This window comes from Vulpes vulpes, chromosome X, assembly GCF_048418805.1.
Source record: "Vulpes vulpes isolate BD-2025 chromosome X, VulVul3, whole genome shotgun sequence".
NCBI lineage: Eukaryota > Metazoa > Chordata > Mammalia > Carnivora > Canidae > Vulpes > Vulpes vulpes.
This window is the reverse complement of record NC_132796.1, coordinates 7,613,724-7,636,471: the sequence shown is the minus strand read 5'-3', so window position 1 is coordinate 7,636,471 and position 22,748 is coordinate 7,613,724. Positions and strand designations below refer to the sequence as shown.

Below are 22,748 nucleotides of genomic sequence, written 5' to 3'. Positions count from 1 at the left end.
GTGACTTCTTGTATTTTGTTTAATGCATGTAAAAATATTATTCTGAGAAGTAATCCAAAGGGGCATATGGCACTGAAAGACCAAAAATACCTGGTAATGGGAGAGACAGTCATGCAAACAAATAACCATATTTATATCTCAGTGTACGTATGTGCAGGCTATTGGAGGCAAGGGGAAGAAGTCACTGTTCGGAGGGTCATGTGCCGAAAGCGGATGGGAAGGAAAGAAGTAACAAGGATGCTTTATAAAAAAGGAGGTACCAGGGCACCTGGGTGGCTCAGTGGTTGAGAGTCTGCCTTCGGCTCAGGTCCCGGGGTCCTGGGATCGAGTCCCACATCGGGCTTCCTGCAGGGAGCCTGCTTCTCCCTCTGCTTGTGTCTCTGCCTCTCTGTGTGTGTCTCTCATGAATAAATAAATAAAATCTTAAACAAAAAGAAGGAGGTACCAAACAGAGCCTTAAAGTAGAGCTCTCAGTGGGTAGGGAGATGGCGGCGGGGGGATGCTTTGAACCCCAATTCCCGCTCTCCCCAAAGACTTACTACTCTTTAACTGTTTCTTCTACTTTTCCTTCCACGTTCCAAACAACGTGCTGACACAAACACACGTGTCCCTCTCCTGTGCCAATAGTTAGAGGCTTGGGACACGTCACAGTTTAGTATTTACAGTATTGTGGCTATGAAAATATTTGTTATGACCAAAGACGATTTTTTTCTTATGCAACTTCTTCACTAGAATTTTATACTTGCCTCTCCCCCTTTGTCTGTCTAGATTTTTAGGTTTTCCCTAAGCTTCCTGTCCCCATGGTAAATTTCCTCTCAATGCATTTAAATATATCAATTATTGTTTATGTCTCTCTTTTCCCCTTGAGGCCCCACTCACAGATAAGCACCTCACCTCTGCCAAGGCCCAATTCTCAGCTGCTCTCTAAGGACTTCCTTTCAATCTTCTATCCTGTGTTGGATCTCTGGTTCTTGGATACCATGTATTCTTCTTCACATTGTTTTGGGAGCACATCAGCTTTTGAGGTCTTGAAAATCAGAAACTGTCCGTAGTTTACCTTCCCATGTGATTGATTGGTAGTTTGCATGTGTAATTCTAGGTTTAAAAACTTTTCTCTCAGAATTGTCAAGTCTAGCACTACTATACTATATACCTAGCACTACTATGATTTGTTGTCAGAATTGTCTCTCAGAATTGCAATTTTCCATTGTCTTCATTGTCTTTTTTTTTTTTGCTTCATTGTCTTAATTTCCATTGCTGATATTGAAAAGTTGAGTGCCATTTCTTTTTTTAAGATTTTATTTATTTATTCGTGAGAGACACAGAGAGAGGCAGAGACACAGGCACAAGGAGAAGCAGGCTCTCTGCAGGAAACCCGATGCAAGACTCGATCCCGGGAATCCAGGATCATACCGCTGAGCCATCCAGGTGCCCCCTTTCTTTTTTTCCCCTCAACAATATTTTTAACTTCTCTTTTCTTCTAGTAGCCTGAAAAGATGTACCTCTTTGCTTTCATTGGCTTAGCACCTGAGGGGACCGTTCATTCTGGAACCCATGACCTTCACATTGGAGATATTTTCTTATATTATTAATTTTCTTGATAACTTGCTTCACTCCTTCTTTCTTCATTTTCTCTTTTAAGGAAACTCTATTCCTCATATGTTGTATTCCTCGAGTGACACTCTAATTTTCTTATGCTATTCTATCACTTTTCATCTTGTTTTATCTTACAAGATCTTAAAAATTTTCCAGACATTTTATGTTTATTTATCTTATCATGTTTGAAATTTCCAAGACATGTGTGCATATATATTTGTATGTATGTGTGTTTGTATGTGTACACGCATGTCTACATGTGTGTATGAGTATGTGTGTGTGTGTCTGCCCGTACAAGGCAGTGCCCGTGAGTTTGCCAATCCATGGTAATGTGGTATGAACTCCCGCTGTCAGACCCAAGGGTTTAGCATAGAGGAAAAATTGAAGCTCTTTTGTAATTACAAACTGAATTTATGACTGGTTCTTGTAAAATAAGTCTCCTCTCCAAACCTACAGTTGGCTTATGTTTACAAAGTGTTGCTTTTCTACTTCTTCGAGCTCCCACAATTCCATGTCTTATGAATGATTCTCCTTTTTCCCCATCATTCCCTGTATCTTTGATAATTTCCCACCTCTCTCCAATTCTTCACTCTTTCACGATTCTCTGCTCCCTCATTATATTCCTCCCTTTACAGTTCCTCAGTTTGTCCCACAATTCCCTTTCTAACAATTCTGTCCTTTTCCAGAATTCCCCATGTCTCCCACAGTTTTTTATGATCTCTCACAATTCCCTATCTCACACAGTTCTCTGTTATTTCCCATGATTGTTTCTTCCTTAACTCCCTGTCTTTCCCACAATTTTTGTGGCAGGATTTTAAAAATATCTTTTAAATTGAGATATGATTGAAATATAATTTTATATTAGTTTTAGGTGTACAGCATAATGATTGGGTATATGTACATATTGTGAAATGATCACCATAATAAGTCTAGGTAACATCCGTCACCACACAGTTATAAAATTTATTTCTTCTGATGAGAATTTTTAAGATATGTTGTCTTAGCAACTTCAAATGTATAAGACAGTATTGTTAACAGTTGTTACCATGCAGTACTTTATACCCCCAGGACTTAATTTATTTTACAACGAGAAGTTTGTACCTTTTGACCACTTCCATCCACTTCACCTTTTCCCCACCCCCAGCCTCTGGCAACTACCAGTCTGTTCTATCTGTGAGTTTGTTGTTTTGTTGTTTTGGTTTGGTTTGGTTTGGTTTTTAGATTCCACATATAAGTGAGATCATATACTGTTTGTCTTTCTTTGTCTGACTTATTTCACTTAGCCAAATATCCTCAAGGTCAATCCATGTCACCAATGACAGGATTGCCTTCTTTTATATGGCTGAATAATATTACATTGTGTGTGTATCACATTTTTTTATCCATTTGTCCATTGATGGACACTTACTTAGTTTGCTTTCATGTTTTGGCTATTGTAAATAATGCTGTAGTGGACAGAGGGGGTACATGTATCTTTTTTTTTTTTTAATTTTTTTTTTAAATTTTTTTATTTATTTATGATAGTCACAGAGAGAGAGAGAGAGAGAGGCAGAGACACAGGCGGAGGGAGAAGCAGGCTCCATGCACCGGGAGCCCGATGTGGGATTCGATCCCGGGTCTCCAGGATCGCGCCCTGGGCCAAAGGCAGGCGCCAAACCGCTGCGCCACCCAGGGATCCCGGTACATGTATCTTTTTGAGTCAGTCATTTCCTTTGGATAAATACCTAGTGGAATTGCTGGATCATTGGGAAGTTCTATTTTTAATTTTTCCAGTCACCTCCATAATGTTTTCACAGTGGCTACATCAATTTACATTGTGAACAACAGTTCACAAGTGTTCCCTTTCCCCCATATCCAACTTGTTATTTCTTGTCTTTCTGGGAGTAATCATTCTAACGGATGTGAAGTAAGGTCTCAGTTGGGTTGATTTGCATCTCCCTGATGAGTAGTGATGTTCAGCACCTTTTTAAAAAACATTTATTTGAGAGAGACAGAGAGAGAACACATGCGTGCACATGAGAGGGGGAAGGGATAGAGGGAGAGGGAAAGCATCCTCAAATAGACTTCTTGCTGAGTGCAGAGCCCGACACGGCACTTGATCCCTGAACCCTGAGATCATGACCTGAGCTGAAACCACGAGTCAGACTTTCAACCGACTGAGCCACCCAGACACCCCTGTTCAGCACCTTTTAGTGTACCTGTTGTCCATCTGTGTGTCTTCTTTGGGAAAACGCCCAGTTTTCCCAAAGAAAAGAAAAACTGGTTCCTCTGCCCAGTTTTTCATTGGAATTTTTTTTTCTATTGAGTCATATGAGCTCTTTATATATTTTGGCTGTTAACACCTTATGAGATATGTAATTTGCAAATATTTTCATCCATTTGGTAGGTTGCCTTTGTTTAAGTCTTCCTTTGCTGTGCAGAAACTATTTAGGTTGATGTTCATTTTTACTCATTTATTCGTTTATTTTTGCGTTTGTTGCCTTGTTTATGCTGTCAAATCCAAAAACGTATCTCCAAGACTGATGTCAAGGAGCTTATTGCCTGTGTTTTCTCCTAGGACTTTATGGTTTCAGGTCTTATGTTCAAGTTTTTAGTCCATTTTGAGTTATATTTTTGTGCATGATGTAAGATAGTGGTTCAGGTTTATTCTTTTGCATGTGGCTGTCCAGTTTTCCCAACATTTATTCAAGAGACTATCTTTTCCCCATTGTATAGTCTTAGCTCTTTTGTTGTAAGTCAACTGAGCATATATGTATGAGTTTATTTCTGGGTTCTCGATTCTCTTCCATTTTTCTCTATGTCTGTGTTTATGCCAATACCATCCTGTTTTGATTATTATAGCTTTGTAACATAGTTTGAAATCAGACAATGAAATGCTTCCAGCTTTATCCTTTCTCAAGATTGCTTTGGCTATTCAAGGCCCTTTCTGGATCTATACAAATTTTAGGATTGTTCTATTTCTGTGAAAAATTCCATTAGAATTTTGGTAGGGATTGCATTGAGTCTAGAATGCTTTGGATAGTATGGACCTTTCAACAATATGGATTCTTCCAATCCATGAGTATGGAGTATCTTTCCATTTATTTGTGTCCTCTTCTGACTTTTATTAATATCTTATAGTTTTCAACATACAGATCTTTCACCTTTTTGATTGAATATATTCCTAGGTATTTTTTTTTCTTTTTGATGCAGTTATAAGTGGGATTATTTTCTTACTTTCTCTTACTGATATTTCATTATTAGGGTATGGAAATGCAACTGATTTCCCACAATTTCCTGTCTCAAGGGGGTCTGGGTGGCTCAGCCAGTTGAGTGTCTGCCTTTGGCTCAGGTCATGATCCTGGGGTCCTGAGATCGAGTCCCACCTAAGGCTCCCTGCTCTGAGGGGAGCCTGCCTCTTCTTCTGACTCTGCCTTTCTCTGTCTCTCATGAATAAATAAAATCTTTTAAAAATTTTCGTGTCTCAAGCCCAATTCTCTATTCTTTCCCACAATTTTCAGCTCTCTCCCACAATTCCACATCACTCCAACAATTCTGTTATTTCCCCAAATTCCCCTTGTTTTTCACATTTCTGTTTTTTCCACAGTGAGATTCTCTCCCACAATTCTCTTCTCCCTCTCATAATTCCATGTGTCTCCCAAAATTTTCTATCACACCCACAATTTTGTTGTTTTCCAGAATTCCTCATTCTTTCCCCGAATCCCTCTTATCTCCTATAATTCCCTATTCTTTTCAACAATTGTCTTTGTTCCTCAGAATTCATTTTTTCTCCCACAATTGTTTTCCCCACAATTCTCTACTCACTCTCACAATTCTCCCTTCCCTCTCTCCCTTCCCTGTGACTCCCACAATTCCCTGTCACTCCAACAACTCCCTTTTGCCCCACATTCCCTGTTTTTTCCCACAATTCCCTCTCTCAAGTGCAATTCTTTGTTCTCTCCAACAACTTTTTATTCTCTCCCACCATTTTCTGTTTTCATCCATAGTTCCTCACCTCCCACAATTTCCTCTCAAGCACAATTCTCCATTCACTCCCACGATTCTGTTCTTTCCCGCAGTTCCCTTTATGTCCCACAATTACATTCTCTCACAGCTCTGTTTATTTCCAACAATTCTTTATTCTCTTATCCAGTACACCATTATCTGACATAATTCTTTCTTCTCCCATGATATTCTTTCTCCCACAATTCTTGTTCCATCTTACAATTGTTTTTTTTTCTTCTTACAATTTTCTTTTCTCTCCCACAATTCCTTTTTTCCACAATTTCCTAGTCTCTCCCACAATTCTGTTCCTTCCCACAATTTGTTGTTTCCCATGATTCCCTGTTCTCTCCAACAATTTCCCTTGTTTCCCACCATTCTCTATTCTCACCCACAATGCCTATGGTCCCCCAAATTCTGTTCTCTCCCACAATTCCTCTGCTCCCCACACTGCTCTGTTTTCTCCCATAACTCCCTTGTTTCTCACCATTCTCTATTCTCCCCCTTCCAAATTCCTCTGGTCCCCACAATTCCCTGTTCTTTCCCACAGTTCACCCTTATTTTTCACCATCCCCTATTTCTCCCTAAATCCCTCTGTTCCCCACAATTCTGTTTTCTTTCACAATTCCCCTCATTTCCCACAATTGTCTGTTCTTTCCCACATTCTGTTTTCTCCCATAATTCTCTTTGTCTCCCGCAATTCTCCAGACTTTCTCACAATTCCTGTTGTTTCCCATAATTCCCTCCTTATACCCATAGTTCCCTGTTCTCTCCCACAATTCCCTTGTTTCCCAACATTCTCTGCTCTTCCACTATTCCTCTGGTCCCCCACAATTCTCTGATCTCTCCTATAAGCCCTCTAGTCCCTCACAATTCCCTGGTCTCCCACAATCCCTCTGGTCCCCCCCCAACTCCCTGGTCTCTCCCACAATTCCTCAGGTCCCTCACAGTTTCCTGTTCTCTCTGACAATTCCCCTTGTAGCCCACCATTTTCTAGTCCATCCCAAGGAAATCCAAGAAGCAGCTCAGAACACAGACCTGAAACTCAGGAAAGTGAGAGCCGGTTGCAAATAAACTAACATAAATCCCTAGGTATAATTGGGTATTGAAGCCACAACTATGAATGATTACATCCTTCAAGGATTTTCTTTTTTTCTCTATCATTCTATATTTACCAAAGAACCTTCTGGTTTTAGTTGGGTTTTCCTACTAGGAAGTCAATGCTTGACTAGCCAACCTACATATATTCGTGCTTCTTTGGCAGTTTTATTTCTTGTTGTAATCATTGTGATATAATAAATTAGAGAGAAGTAAATATGTGAGAAAAATCAGGAAGGTGAGGTATGAGTGACTGTGGAGGAAGGATGAGAAGGCTCTCTTGAGTGGTTTGGACTCATTCCAACAGTGGGATTGAAGAATTAAAGCCACAAAAGCCAAGGTGACAAACGGTTCTCTACCACCACCACCATCACCACATCAGACGCAGTTTTTCCAGAAATATGCTTTGGGAGATATCAAAATTCACATTTTAACTCTTGAATCCTAGTAGGTACAGATGTTTGTGATATCATTTTATTTCATGGTCTCCTTATGCAATGAAAACCAAAGATATACAGGCTCTAAATGCAGAGTTATTGGTACAAATATTTGAAAGATATAATCAGAATGTAACAAAGGTTTGAATTTTTCTTCTCTCTCTGTCTTTGTCTCTGTCTCTCCCTCTCCCTCTTCAGCAATGACACTATAAGGCTTTATATCTAGAGAAATGCATTGCGAATTATAAAACATGAACTACATCATTAACATAAATGCTAAAATATGTTACACTTGCCCCTCTGCTCTGGGGTTTTCTACCAATTTTCTCACGGTTTGTCATCAGTTGCATCTCCCTTAATATTGTATCAGAGGCAGAGGCAGCTGCAGTAGAAAGCCTAATGCATGAGGTTATCTGAGGAGTGTTCTTTTGTCCCCAGCTCTCTATCTTACTTGCCATATCAGTTAGGGTTCTTCTCCAAGGAAACAGAACCAATAAGAGATTGATCTATCCATCCATCCATCTCTAGACAAATTAATTTTAAGGGATTGGTTTACCCAGTAGTGAGAGTTGCCAAGTCTGAAATGTGCAGGGCTGGCTAGCAGGCTGCAAACTCAGCAGAAGTTGACATTGCAGTCCTGAGTCTGAAGTCTGTAGGACAGGCTGTCGGGGAAATATTTCCTCAGTGCCTGCTGTGTGCTGGGTATGGAGCCAGTCTCAGAGTCCACGGTATGGGTGGGGCATGGTCCCCACCAATAGCCTCACCAACACCCTAGAGAGCAAGATAAAACATACCTTCAGCCAATTTCGTTTATGGTAGTTAGTTTATAAAGTTGCCGTGGGAATATAAGGAAAATGTATTTAGCCATGGCCTTTACTCTGGAGGAGATGACCTCTGAGTTGACTTTTTTTTTACTACTTTATTTTTAAATGTACAATTCAGTGGCACTAAGCACATTTACAGTGTTGGGCAGCCATCACCCTGAATCAACTTTTAAAGGCTAGGTGGGGTTCTTCCAGTGTAGCAGACACTGTCATGTGCAATAGAAGAGCTCTTCTCTCCCCACTTCCATTGTTTTATTTTTTATTTTTTATTTTTTTTAAGTTTTTTTTTAAATTTTTATTTATTTATGATAGTCACAGAGAGAGAGAGAGAGAGAGAGAGAGAGAGGCAGAGACATAGGCAGAGGGAGAAGCAGACTCCATGCACGGGGAGCCCGACGTGGGATTCGATCCCGGGTCTCCGGGATCGCACCCTGGGCCAAAGGCAGGCGCTAAACCTCTGTGCCACCCAGGGATCCCCATTGTTTTTTTCCTTACACAAGTGGTATCATACTTCACAGAGTGGTTTGTTGTTTTTTTTTTTTTTTAAAGAAACTGTTAATTTTCTGTCAATCTGTCCTTTTTGCTTGCCTTTGTGGAAGAGCGGCATGAGACCACCAGTGGTTATTCCTACCCACTCAGTGGCCGGAGCAGTGGGAGCCACAGACCAGTCTTCGGTGGCCAGCTGGGGGCTCCAGGCCCCAGGAGGGGATGCTGACTAGGCGCAGAGCATACCTGCCCACCTTCAGACCAGTCTGCCGCTTCAGGTTGAGCACCAGTGAACTCAGGAGCTGGAGCAGTGCACTCCCCCTGGAATTCCTCCTTGGCCACAGCCTTTTCAGCGGCAGCCTGCTCTTCCTTTCCAATCTCAGCAGGATCTCTGAAGAGGTAGGACTCATGTGCGACCTTCCATGGGTGTTCATGGGAAGTGGTGACACGCATGCACAGAACCTCCAGGGCCAGGATCCACCACACCAGACCCACTGAGTGAGGCCCCCCCCCCCCATTGTTGCAAGGGGTGGCGGTGTCCCCATAGCACAGAGGCAGCCTTTCTGGGAGCTGAGACTGCTGGTGGTTACTGATCTCAGAAAGGCTGGACTTGGTTAGTGAAGGTTCCAGGAGTGAAGCAGCCAGCAGATAGGACTGGTTCAGTAGCAGCAGGAAACTTCAGCCCAGCTCACTGGCCAGGATTCCTGGATGATGTGACACTGACCTCAGCCAGGTTTTCAATGGCAGCAGTGGCACGAGCTGCCAGCAGAAGCTTCTCCCAGGTTCTCTTCAGATTTATGATATAGATACCATCACTTCTGTGGACGTCCTGTTCCATTTGGAAGTCAAGGTTGGTGCCATCTAAGTGGATTGCTGCTGTGAGGAATTCAAGGACATCCTCGTCCTTCATTTGCAGGACATCAGGGTTCTCCGGACATTGTGAAGGCTTCCCTTTAAGTTACGATGGGAACACAGAGCAACGCTGCACAGACCTGTCACTGGGTACCATGGAAAAGCCTTCACCGAATGTTTTCACCCTTGTTTTTCTTTACCTAAAATATCTCGGAGGTTTTCCATATAGTTATATAAAACTATCCTTTTCCTTTTTATTTAACAGTTGTATACTATTCCATTCTCTGGATTAATATAATTTATGTAATTGGTGGGATTGTTTCTAATACTTTCCTTTTACAAGCAATATTATGATGAGTAATACTGTAGTTACATCATTTCTCATATCTTTGAGCATATCTGTGGAATAAACACCTGCAGTTGAAATGCTGGGTTGTGAGTAATTTGCTTTTATCTTTGATAGACATGTCCAAATTACCCTCAATGGGTGGTTGTACCAATTGGTACTTCCCTCTAGGAATGTATGAGAGTGCCTCTTTCCCCACACCTTCATCAACACTGGTATATTGCTCTGTTTGTTACTGATTTTGTAGGAATTACTTACATGGTAAAGAAATTAATTCTTTTTCTACAATATGAGTGTATTAGTCTGTTTGGGCTGCCATATAACAGAATAACATAGATTGGGTGGCTTAAACAACAGAAACTTATTTTCTCACAGCTCCAGAGGCTAGAGGTCAAGTTGAATATTAAGATGCCATCAGGGCTGGTTTCTGGTGAGGGCTGTCTTCCTGGGCTTACAGACAGCCACTTTCTCGCTGTGTCCTCACTTGGCCTCTTCTCTGTCCACGTGGATAAAGGGAGCTCTCTGGTATCTCTTCCTATAAGGATGCCAGTCCTATCAGAGTAGGATCTTACCCTTATGACTTTGTTTAACTTACTTTCTTTTTTTTTTCATTAAAATTGGTATATAGTATTAGTTTCGGGTGTACAATACACCACTTCGATATTTGCATACATTACAAAGCAATCATCCCAAGACGTCCATTACCATCCATCATCATACAGTTGACTTCCTTCACCCTTTTTGCCTACTCCCCAACCCACTTTCCCCGATAACCACCAATCTGTTCTCTGTATCTATGATTTTTGTTTTGTTTTTCAGATTTCACATGTAAATGAAATCGTACGGTATTTGTCTAATTCCATATGATTTCTTTAAACTCTAATTACCTCTCTAAAGATTACTATCCCAAGGGGCACCTGAGGGGCTCAGTGGTTGAGCATCTGCCTTCGGCTCAGGTCATGATTCCAGGGTCCTGGGATTGATTCCTGCCTCAGGTTCCCCTCAGAAAATCTTCTTCTCCCTCTGCCTATGTCTCTGCCTCTCTCTGTGTCTCTCATGAATAAATAAATAAAATATTAAAAAAAGATTACTATCCCTAAGGTGATATTTGGGGTTAGGGTTTCAAAATGTGAATTTCGAGTGGGACACAGTTTAATCCATAACAATGAGTTAGGCATATTTTCTGTTTGTCATTTTTCTCGTGTTTTTGCTTGTGCACCTTAATTTGCAGTCTTTTCTTTCATGGTTTCTGGGTATTATAGCATATTCAGAAGTACTTTCTTTTAAGTTCTAAATAAATTCTTTCATATTTTTTTCAAGTTTTTAAAAGTTTTCTATTTTTATTTTAAAACATTACTATAGGGCAGCCCGGGTGGCTCAGTGGTTTAGCGCCGCCTTCAGCCCAGGGTGTGATCCTGGAGACCGGGGATGAGTCCCACGTCGGGCTCCCTGCATGGAGCCTGCTTCTCCCTCTGTCTGTGTCTCTGTCTCTCTCTCTCTCTCCCTCTCTCCCTCTCTCTCTCTCTCTGTGTCTGTCATGAATAAATAAAATCTAAAAAAAAATCAAACATTAATATATTTGAAATTTATCCTGGTGTAAGGAATAAGTTACAGCTCCAATCTTCCAGTATTTTTCAGTCACTCAATTGTCCCAGGATGATTTATCCAATAAACTATCTCTCTAGACACCCCTCACACATACTTAGATTTGAGATGTGTCCTTGTTATTAAGACATTAAATGTCCATGTATTCTTGAACATATTTTTGAATTTTTTTACTCTGAGCCATTGTCCTATCCATGAACACACTAATACCATGTTCATTGAAGTATTGCTACCATCTGGCAAATCACTAGCCTCTCATTATACTTCTTTTTCAGAATTTTTCTTGATACTTTTGCTTATTTACATTTCTGAATGAAATTTGTAGTTGGCTGGTCAAGTTTTTTTTTTTTTTTTTAAACCTGGATGGTGGGATCCCTGGGTGGCGCAGCGGTTTGGCGCCTGCCTTTGGCCCAGGGTGCGATTCTGGAGACCCGGGATCAAATCCCACATCGGGCTCCCGGTGCATGGAGCCTGCTTCTCCCCCTGCCTGTGTCTCTGCCTCTCTCTCTCTCTCTCTCTCTCTCTCTCTCTCTCTGTGGCTATCATAAATAAATAAAAATTAAAAAAAGAAATATTTAAAAAAAAATAAACCTGGATGGTAATTTCATCAGGATTATGTTGAATTTATATATTAATTTAAGACTAGAACTCTTGAAAAATGAGTCATCCTATACATGAATATGCAGGATGCTCCCAAATGTTCAGTTCTTGTTTCATGTCCCTCAGTATGATTTTTAAGTGTTTCTTCAAATCTTAAGTATTTTTTGTGAGCTTATTTCTTGGTATTTAAAATTTGTTGTTGCAATGGGAGGGAAATCCTTTCTTTCCTTAGGTCTTCAAACTTGTTGGCATATTTATGAAAGCTATTGCCTACATTCACCTTATGTTCTACAATGTCTAAATTTTCTTATTGTCTTTGCTTTATATTTTTGGTTTATTATATTTGGTTTATATTGGGTTTTCCAGGGGTTCTGTCATATCATCAGAACTAATAATAATTTACTTTCTCATTTCGTACTCTAACACCTAGAACTTCTTGGCGCTGCTAATTGCACAGGCTAGGGACTTCCAGCAAAATATTAAATAATAGAAGTGGTGGTGGACATTTCAAAATCTTGTGGGAATGTTCCTAGTGTTAATTATCCATGAAACATTGTGTTAATTTTTGGATTGGCATAGATACAGTTTTCTTAAATCATGTTCACAAAGTCTCCATATGTCTCTGTTCTACTATGAGTCATAACAAAATCACCAAATGCTTTGGTGAATGGATTTTCATAGAAGATGATAAAAGGGGTGGTTTGCTATCTAAGTTAACGTGAACTGAGCCAGCACAGGCAGAAAGAGGAATCCAGAGGCAGAGGTGACCATGGGAACATGAGTCCCTGGGAAGTATCGTATAACTTAGGGAAACTTGATCTTCCGTGGATCTGGAGATTCAAGTGAATCAGATCGTGAGCTCCAGGGGATAGGGAGGCCAGGCCTAGCTGACAATGGCATAAACTTTGCTTAAGGGTGAATTTATTAAATACGTATTACAAAAAATGGTGAGTTGATAATAAAACATTCTGTGGTCTTAAAGTTATATGTATATGTCTGTGTGCCTGTAGAGTTGCTTTTGATTTTATAGTTTGGACGGATGCTTCTCCTACTTGAAGTGCACACAGATCCATCCAGGATCATGTTAAAATGTAGATTCAGATTCAGTAAGTCTAGGGGAAGGATGAGAGTCTGTGCCCTCACAAGTGCCCAGGGGATGCCAGTGCTGCTGGTCCAAGGACCATACTTTGGATGCCAAGGTTTTAGAATACCCTCTGTGTTGTTCATTTAAAAATGTAAAGATCAAGAGAAAGCATTTTGAAACTTTTGTTAGCAGTTTAAAAGAGTGGTTTTGTATCTGGTGAATCTGAACTTTGGCTTGTGTTTTGTATGTTTGCTTTTTATTTCATTAGTATTTTTTAAAAAAAATTTTTGTTAGGGGATCCCTGGGTGGTGCAGCGGTTTAGCGCCTGCCTTTGGCCCAGGGCGCGATCCTGGAGACCCGGGATCGAATCCCATGTCGGGCTCCCAGTGCATGGAGCCTGCTTCTCCCTCTGCCTGTGTCTCTGCCTCTATCTCTGCCTCTCTCTGTGTGTGTGTGTGACTATCATAAATAAAAAAAAAGATTTTGTTAGTGTTTTACAGAAACAGGTCTTTTATTAGAAATTAAAAAAAAAAACCCAGTCCTCCACTGCAGCTAGTTCAAGAAGCTCTGCATTAAAGTAACTCATAGTGAGAGAAAATTGCTTCTCTGTCTTCTTTCATGTGGAAGAAAGAGCATTTATCTAAAGTTTTCAGTTACCCTAAACTAATTCAGCTTTATATTTAGCGACTAGAAGAGATGAGTATGACTCTTCCACTATTTACAATAATAATATAATTAGCCCCTACCTTAATTTACCTACCAATTTCAATAATAACTTGATTTATTTTTAAAAATTCCTTTATAATTGCTCAAAGTGGCCTCATTCTCTAATTCATTGCTTTTCGTAGTATTGTAGTATTGCCATGCTGAACACTGAGCCACCTGAGGTGAGAAAGAAGTGTGTACACTGATGTGGTTTGAGGACCACCTACAAGAGCTCCCCTGTACAAATACATTTATCCCCAGGTGAGCCTGCTATGGTGTTAGAATTCTGAACACTGAGGGGTGGCTGCTAAAATGGAAATGCACCGGTACTTCTTGTGAACATCATGCAATACATATTTCATTGCATTGGGTGAAATAGAAACAACTGATTGTGTCTTATACTAGTGGTTAAATATTTACAAGAAATTCCATTTCTGGGAACTCCCCTTGACTTTTTTGGTTGTCACCATGTGCGTTCATATGCTTTGTTCTTTGTGAGTACTTGACAACATATGTGAGAATTGTGTGGTAGAAAAAGGGTGAAAATTAAGAACGTTCTATCTGTTCATTTAAAGGTTTCCTGAAAATTAATGTGTGTGTGTCTGTGTGTGGCTGTTATTTTATTGTAACAGTGAACAGCTCAGCCTGGCCCCCAAAGTATCTGAAAACCATCATTTGAAACCATTAACTCCAATAGATTAATTTGTTTCATATATGTCCCTGAAAAGATACCTCAGCAGCATGCTTATGTCATTTGCTAATGAGGACAAGGGAGTATTTCATTGTTGGATGATGTTTATTAGTGGGAACATCAGGTCCTTGTAAGATAATTCTTTTTTCTACTTTTCCTTTCTTTCTATGTTATTCTCTCTTTTCCCTCGCTTTCTCCTTTCCTTCTAACTATCCTTCCTTCTATCCTTCTCTTCCCACCATTCCACCTTCCCCTACTTTTAACAAATTATTTAGCACTTACTATGTGCAAGATATGCTAGATGCACACTAAAAGATGTGCTTTGGCACTAATAATGAGGCCCCCAGACCACTGGGATTTAAAAGAGATTTGATGAAGTTTATCCTTCAAAGCAGGGCAGGGGGTGGGGGTGGGGGGTGGGCAGTGGCCAGAGGAAGAGAATTTCTATCCGGAAAGGAAACAAGATCTGAGTAGAGGAAGCTGAAGGACATGTACTTCCACTCAGGATTTAGGAGTGGCAGGAATGCTTGGTGTGTAGGAGGTTAGCACTGGGTTAGTATTATTTACAGGGCTATGAGGCTGGCCTCTAAGCTAAAAAGGGCCTGGGGGAGAGGAATAGCAGGTGGTGAACCAAAAGAATTCACTGTGATCTGAAAACTGTGTTGAAATACAAACTCTATTGTGGGTAGGGAGGCAAGAACCTTCCCTTTTCTGGGCTGATGGTAAGCCTCTTTAGTCTGGACTTGCTTTCCTCAATTCTAGTTCTTCCTTTTCTAGAAAGCCAGGTGAAATAGTTTATACTAGCCATAAAAAGCATTGGCTGTATTTAATGCAAAATTTTGAGCTTACTATGCCATAAAAGTGTTCCTTGGCTGTTTTGTATGTAACATATGTTCTCTCTCTCACAATAGTTTGTATTTTTTTGAATCCCAAAGAGCCCACCTTTTGTTTTTCAGAGAAAAACATTCAATAGCTGTAGCTGCATGAGTTCTCATCTCTATGCAACCAAGGCCAGCTAGGTCTCTAGGCCATCTGGATGCCACTCACTGAGAGTCTTTTCTGGATTTAGTAATTTGGTACTGGTTATTTCCACCTTCTCTGAGAATGGAGCCTCAGAGTAGAGACCAGATTGAAAAACCTGAAAACTCTCTTTTGCTTCTGGCACCATGGAAGCAGGTATGCATTTTATCCATCTCTTCTCCTTGGCACTTCACACAGCATTTGGCACATTCCTGGTGTATAGATGGATGGATATAGGTAATCAGGAAAGAGAAACAGAGCCCACAGCACACTACCAAGTGGCTGCAAGATCATCCCTGCTCTGAAGACCCACTTTTTCTCCTTTGTTTTCCATAGGATACCTTTCTCAACCTGTCTAAGTGGGTAGGTGGGAGGATGGATGAGGGGGTGGAGTGGTAGGTGGGTGAATGGGTGGCTGATGAATTAAATCTCGTACACCAGTCCCTACTGACCATTGAGACCGTTTAATGTCATTAAACTATGTTTGATGACTTAGGGCACTTCTCTCACCCGTTTTTTAGTTTCATCTGGTTGAAGTTTGAAATCACTGAAACTTTTATTCATTTGATTCTGCCATAGTATGTATAATCTGCTGAAAGTCTTGCCAAACTAACAGTGATATTTCTACGTACTTTGTGTGGGTTTGATGTTGGCTTTTGCAAAGTTATACATACATGGTTTATAAACCTTCATTTTCATTGGCTTTGAGTGTTTCCTCACCTCCTTGGACAATGTTACAAGACATTTTATGGTAGAAAAGTTTACAAAGGGATAAAACAAGTAAAAAAAAATCATAGTTATTAACAGTGGTTTAATTGGACCAGAAAGGGGTGCCTGGGTTGATTAGACGTTTGCCTTAGGCTGGGGTCATGATCTCGGGGTCCTTGGATCAGGCCCCATGTCAGCCTCCCTGCTCTTACAGGGAGTCTGCTTCTCCCCCTCCCTCTCCCCCTCCCTCCCACTCGGGCTCTCTCTCTTTTTCAAGTTAAAAAAAAATGGACCAGAAAAATGGAAACCCAGGTCTGGATACTCTGAATTAAAAAAAAAAACTCAGGCTTATTTGAGAAAATTACTTTCACATTGGACTTTGCAGCTATGATAGGTAGGAATTATTTTCAAGGGGCACCCCAATAGGTGAGATCTGTTCAATTGCATATTTCTTGTCAATTGCATAAATCTATTAGTTTGATGTTACTAACACACCTCCACGCAAACCATAATCTTCAGCGTGAGAATTTAAAAAAAAATTTTTTTTTTTTTTAAACAGCTTCATAGAGAAAAATCCTAAACCTTTTGGAATAAGAAAATCCCTGACCAAAAAAAAATTACCACTGGGGGGCGATGGAGGTTCAGAAACCACCCTGCTATTCCCTGAGGCACCCCAGCACTTTAGCTGGTTTATTTATTCAAAGCTGGAATTTGGACGTGCGAACCACCAAGCTCAGAGAAATTCCTGGATGAGGAACACAGTCCTGGGAAAAACCTACCAAAGATGGAATTAGCACCTTGGCGGACCGCCTTTAACACAAAGAGCTTTCCTTCCTTGTGGGTCTTAAGAATTGACTTCGGTTCCCATCAGTCTGAAACAGAGGAAGCCAAGTTAAACTGCGAAGAACTGAGACAGCAAAGAAGTGTACTTATTTCTCATTACCTGCAGGCACACGTCAGCGTGCAGTTCACATGGCGTTAAGGTATCTCCCGGCCACTTGGCTCCAAGTTTTGGCTGGTGTGGACAGGGGGAGGTTGTAGAGTTTATCTCAGGAAACTCTGAGTCATAGCTAACACTTCAGGTGACAGTTGAAGGATCTAGTGGGGCAGAGTTTACACAGGTTCAGAGAAGTATCTGTTGGAAAACAAAGGAGTTGAAAACAATGTGTCTTCACCGAGGGGGTAGTTTTGCAGCCATTTGGTGGTGTGCGTTGGGCCGTATTTCTCCTTCCTGATTACATAGGCCATTCTTGGGCTCACTGGTAGGTTTGGGGTCCGGCCCTGGCACTAGACTATGGCTAGCTCACTCTGTCAGGCATTAGCAGTGCTGTGGGCCTAGTGGCTAATCCTACTTGGGCTGCTGCTTTTCTCCAGATCAACACTTTTTCTTCTACTCCAAGACGGGCCAAAGGACGGGGAGAACTCAGGAAGGTGAGCCCAGAATACACTTTATGCATAACAGAAGGCATACACATATCCAAGAATGATGTTACGTCCCGTGTCCCATAGGCTGCCCATTTCTAACGCCTTCCGAGCAGGCAGAGGGATGGCCTAGGAGTTCTAGGATTGCACCTAGGAGGAGGACTCATATGTCCCAATGCCTAGTGCCCTGTGCCCTCTGGGGGTGGCTGAGGCCTATTTCTGAGGACACTGAGAAAATTTTTGAGTACATTTCTGAGGACACTCAGAAAATCTGGAAATATGTTATATTAGTGAGGACATTCTGGGTTTTGAGTGAGAAGTCCAACTTGGATTAAGTAAGCAGAAAAAGGAATTTATTTGGTTCACATGCTTAGGAAGTCCAAGGGTGCATAAGACCGCAAGATCTGGGGGGCTCTGTGTCCTTCCTTCAGCCCAGTCCTTGGTTTGATGGCCTCTCTCTCAACTTCTTTAACATTCTGGGGAATTCGCTCCTATTGGGTCACACAGTTGCCCTTGGGTCAGCTGCTGTATCTCTGGGTAGAATGGGGCCGTAGGAGCTGCAGGGGCCTGGAATGTTGTGACTGGCAGCCCACATAGGACCAGGTGAAGCGGAATGAAGGTGCTCCTCGGAGGAAATGATGCTGGACACATGAAAGCAGCAACACTTGGGATCCCTGGGTGGCGCAGCGGTTTGGCGCCTGCCTTTGGCCCAGGGTGCGATCCTGGAGACCCGGGATCGAATCCCACATCAGGCTCCCGGTGCATGGAGCCTGCTTCTCCCTCCGCCTGTGTTTCTGCCTCTCTCTCTCTCTCTGTGACTATCATAAATAAATAAAAAATTAAAAAAAATTAAAAAAAAAAAAAAAAAAGAAAGCAGCAACACTGCATGCAGATCATTTGTCTGTATGGACATGAAGATCAAGAAGCCAAGTCCTCATAAGAGATCCATTAGCCAATAGTAAAATTAAGCCCAATTGCAATTTTGCTTTCTTAAATTCTACCATAGGCCTAATGAAAAGGCTCTGGATTCACATTTGAGGAATGTCTCCGCTAATTCAAGGAAGATCTAAGAACTGTTTTCTATTGACAAACGCCTCTATAAACAGGAACCCGTGTTGTAATAAATAACGAAAGAACCCTGAGTTCACTATCAGATGCTGAAAAGGGAACATCCTGTCTAATAATGAAAAGGACCAGCAATTGCATTTAGGACTAACAGTCCCGAAATTATCCCTGGAAACCCCTTAAGGTCTACATAATTATTTGCAAGGCTCCCTTAATTCAAGTGATCTGCTTTCTATGTAAATGCTAATCATACAAAACACATGCCCTGGCACAAAACAAACTGAAAGAAAAAATTTCAAGAAACCAAGGACCTAAAATAGCTATAAGCCAAAACTAGAAAGGTGTGAATGGACACAGCGGGACCTTCAGGCCTGAGTGACAAATCTGTGAGGCTGCCAGGGAGGCTGTGGTGCTGACGGGACCATAGGCCTGGCAGCCACATCCACACACGATTCCAAGGTCCAGGAGAAAAGCCTTGGGTCCTGTGGTGGTGGGGCCTGGAAAGGGCAACTTTCCGAATGTTCAAGTTCATGCAGGCTATGAACGTGGCAGCCAGTTCTTAGTCTCCACTGCCTCATCAGGGAAATGGCAAGAATGCAATCAAAGGGGTCATCTTGCATGTCAAACAAGCAATCCTATGCTGGCCTAACCTAAGAGTCAGTGCACTTCCATGTAGGGTCAAAGAGTAAATATTTGGGGCTTTGGGAATCCGACTGGGTGGCAGCTCCTCAACTTTGCCTCCTAGCAGAAGCCTGGGCAATTTGTCCATGCTGGGTGTGGCCCCGCAGCAATAAAAGTTTATTTACAAAATAAAGGTGGCCTTCTGATAAGGCCTGTAGGCCCTAGTTTGCTGACCCCTAGCTCAATCCTGTTAACCCTGTTGCCCCTTGTCAGAGAACATCTTATTAAGGACTCAGTCATGCCCCCCACCAAATTCATGAGCTGAAGTCTTAACCTGAGACGTGACTGTGTTTGGAGATGAGCCTTTACGGAGGTAACTGAAGTTAAGTGAAGCCCTGAGAGTGAGATGTTATTCTGACACGGCCGGGGTCCTTGTAAGAGAAAGATACACGGCAGCTCCCTCCACCTGATGAGGACACGGCAATGTAGGACCCCCCCCACCACCACCACCACCACGGCACCTTGAGCCTAGACTCCCGGCCTGCAGAACTGTCAGAAAACAAATGTCTGTTGCTTAAGCCACCCCGTCTGTGTAGGTTGCTTTATTTTTTATTTTGTATTGGAGTTCGATTGCCAACATATAGCATATCACTCTGTGTGTGTAGGTTGTTAAGGTGGCCCCAGGAGACTAACACCCTGGCCCGTTCCCTAACCGTATGAATGCTGCGCCCATCTTACCGGTCTTTCTTCTCTTTCCCCCTCCTTCCTCCCTTCTTCTTCCTCCTTTTCCTCCCTTCCTCTTCAAAAACGTTTACATCCCTCCAATGGAGCCCAAAACATCTGCCCTGCTCATCTAACCAAATCTGTGCGAGGCTTAAATGAAATCGAAAACAATACAGGACAGCGATTACGGAGGCGAAGACACGCAGGAAAGCGATTCTAGTTCTAGTCCCGAGTGTTTTCCCTCCGTCCTTCGAGGGTCAGCGGCTTCCGGTCCTTCATTCACTAAATACGGAGAGCGGAGAGCGTATAGCCCATGTCACGTGCCGCGCGGCGCACGGTGGATACAGAAGTGACGAATCAGAGAAGGCCTCTGCCTTCCAGGATGTTCTAGGGGGCGCGCATGCGCATGCAGAGGCCGAAGGAGGGGAGGGGAAGAGGAGGTCGCGGGGGAACAGAGAACAATTGAGTGGAGAAAGTAATTACAGACTGAATAACTGAAGAAAACCAACTGGGTAACGTGTCAGAAGTTACAGGGAAGGTCTGCAGGAGACAAAAACCTACAGTGCCCTTGACCTCTTCATCTCCCCTTTCTTCTCTTCTCTTTCCTCTTCTCTGTCCTCAGCCCCCATCTCCGAGGCTTTCCAGCTTCTCGTTTCTCCCGAAAATGTTGAATCAAGATGACGGTCTTCTTGTTACAGGATGACTTACATGTGCAGGTCACAGTAACAGTAACACCTATTGTTAACGTGTACTTCTGGCCTGGGCACTACTCCGCTAGGCCCTTTTGCTAATAAACTTTAAATTTTAGAATAGTTTATTTTATTATTTATTTATTTATATTTTAGAATAGTTCTATATTATCTTTTTGTTTGTTTATTCGTGAGAGAGAGAGAGGCAGAGACACAAGCAGAGGGAGAAGCAGGCTCCATGCAGGGAGCCCGAGGTGGGACTCAATCCTGGGACTCCAGGATCATGCTCTGGGCCGAAGGCGGCGCTAAACTGCTGAGCCACCCAGGCTGCCCCAGAATACTTTTATCTTTACAGGAAAGTTACAGACACGTGCAGAGTTCCCCTACACTCCACACTTAGTTTGTCCTATTACTAACATTTACCTGAGTATGGTACATTTGTGGCAAGCGATAAACCAATTTTGATACATTGATATTAACTCACACCCATTCTACACTTGAATTTCTTTAGTTTTTACCCTGATGTCCTTTCTCTGTTCCAGGATCTCTTCCAGAATGCCACATTCCACCTGATGGTCATATCTCCTCTTGGCTGTGACCATTACTCAGACTTTCCTTATTTTTGATGACCTTGACAGTTTTGAGGAGGACTGGTCAGGTATGTTGTAGAATGTTCCTCAACTGGGATTTGTCTAATGCCATGCTTTAGTTCTCATTCTCGTGGCTAACCTTGGTTGTTAGTATAAATTATTGATTTCATTATTACAGATGGAAACACTGAGGCACAGAGAGGTTAGCAAACGGAAGAAACAATGATTCAAACTCAACACTGACCCAACTTCATGCCACATGCTTATTTGGCCTCCCCAGCCCTTGTCTGCTGAGGTCCTGACAACAGGAGAGTACCTTCAAGGTGGTCAGGGTGATTTCCTTTATAGTTATTCCTCCCAAATGGTTGTAAACAATTTACTAATATGTTTAATTAAATGAGAGCAATTTCCCCAATCAGCTATTTGCTGAACTGATTATTTGATTATTTGTGTAACCTCAGTGGCTACCTTCTCAGGGTAGTTGGTTAATCCAGAAAGAACCTGTGTTTCTGAGAGTGGCTCTCAAACTGTGCTCACCTTGAATTCAATGATAGTCACCTGGACTGCTTGTTAAACATCCAGTTCCTTGGGGGAGGATGACCATCCGTCCCAGTTTGCCCAGAATCAAGCAGTTCCCAGGATATGGGATTTTCTGGCTAAAGCCCAAACCCAGGACAGTACCAGGCAAACCAGTTTTGTTGGTCACCCGACCATAGAGCAACCTGCTTGTAAACAAACTACCCAGGAGATTGTCGTAAACATATACTACCTCAGATATGGGAATGAATTACTGGAAGAACTGGTGGCGAGTTGCTGGAGACACTGAGAAAACGCTGTTTCATCTGGGTATGTTTGCTTCTACCTGAAGTTGAGGTACAAAACTATCACCCAACGTTCAGCCCAGATGACATCAGTGGGGATGCTTTTTCACTCTTTAGGTAAGAGATGGGCCCAATTTTCCCAACTCCACATTTTTGCTGAGGGATGATGAGAGCGTCCAAAAGATACTAGGTCCTTCTGAGGCCATTATTTATCAGTTGGGATCGATTAATCTGTGTTAACCTGGGGCAGTGGTTCTCCACCTTGGCAGCTCAGTATAATCACCAGGGAGAGTTAAAAAATCCTAAGGCCCAGGCCCACCCCAGACCAATTTCATCAGAATCTCTGGGATTGTGAGCCAGGCACCAGTAATTTTATAGTTGGGGAGCCATAGATCTGAAGCAGCCCTCTCTAGTAGAAATAATATGGAGCTGTCATTTTCTTGTAGTCACATTTTAAAAAGTAAAAGCAGCCCATGAATTTTAAGACTATATTAAACTTAACGCAGTGTATCTGAAATTTTATCTTTTTAGCCTATAATCATTATGAAAATTATCAATTACACATTTTACATACTTTTTTCATGCTAAGTCTTTGAAATCTGTGTGCATTTTACACTTAGAGTACTTTTCAGTTCAGATACTCAGTTTTTATTGGAAATAGATCTATAGTTAGATTCATATATACCTGAGTTGTTCCAAACATATTTATTTTTTTAAAGATTTTATTTATTTATTCATGAGAGACACACAGAGAGAGAGGCAGAGACATAGGCAGAGAGAGAAG

At 41.8% G+C, this 22,748-nt stretch overlaps 1 protein-coding gene and 1 pseudogene across 1 annotated transcript in view; one reads left to right on the top strand and one right to left on the bottom strand.

Annotated features, from left to right (window-relative positions):
• MID1 (midline 1) overlaps window positions 1–22,748 on the top strand; it is a 593,315-nt gene that overhangs the window by 1,346 nt on the left and 569,221 nt on the right. Inside the window, exon 2 of the mRNA XM_072744773.1 lies at window positions 21,096–21,211. The gene's annotated coding sequence lies outside the window, so the exon portion shown is untranslated. The remainder of the gene's footprint in view (window positions 1–21,095; window positions 21,212–22,748) is intronic.
• On the bottom strand, window positions 7,873–21,155 carry LOC112932387 (small ribosomal subunit protein uS2-like; annotated as a pseudogene).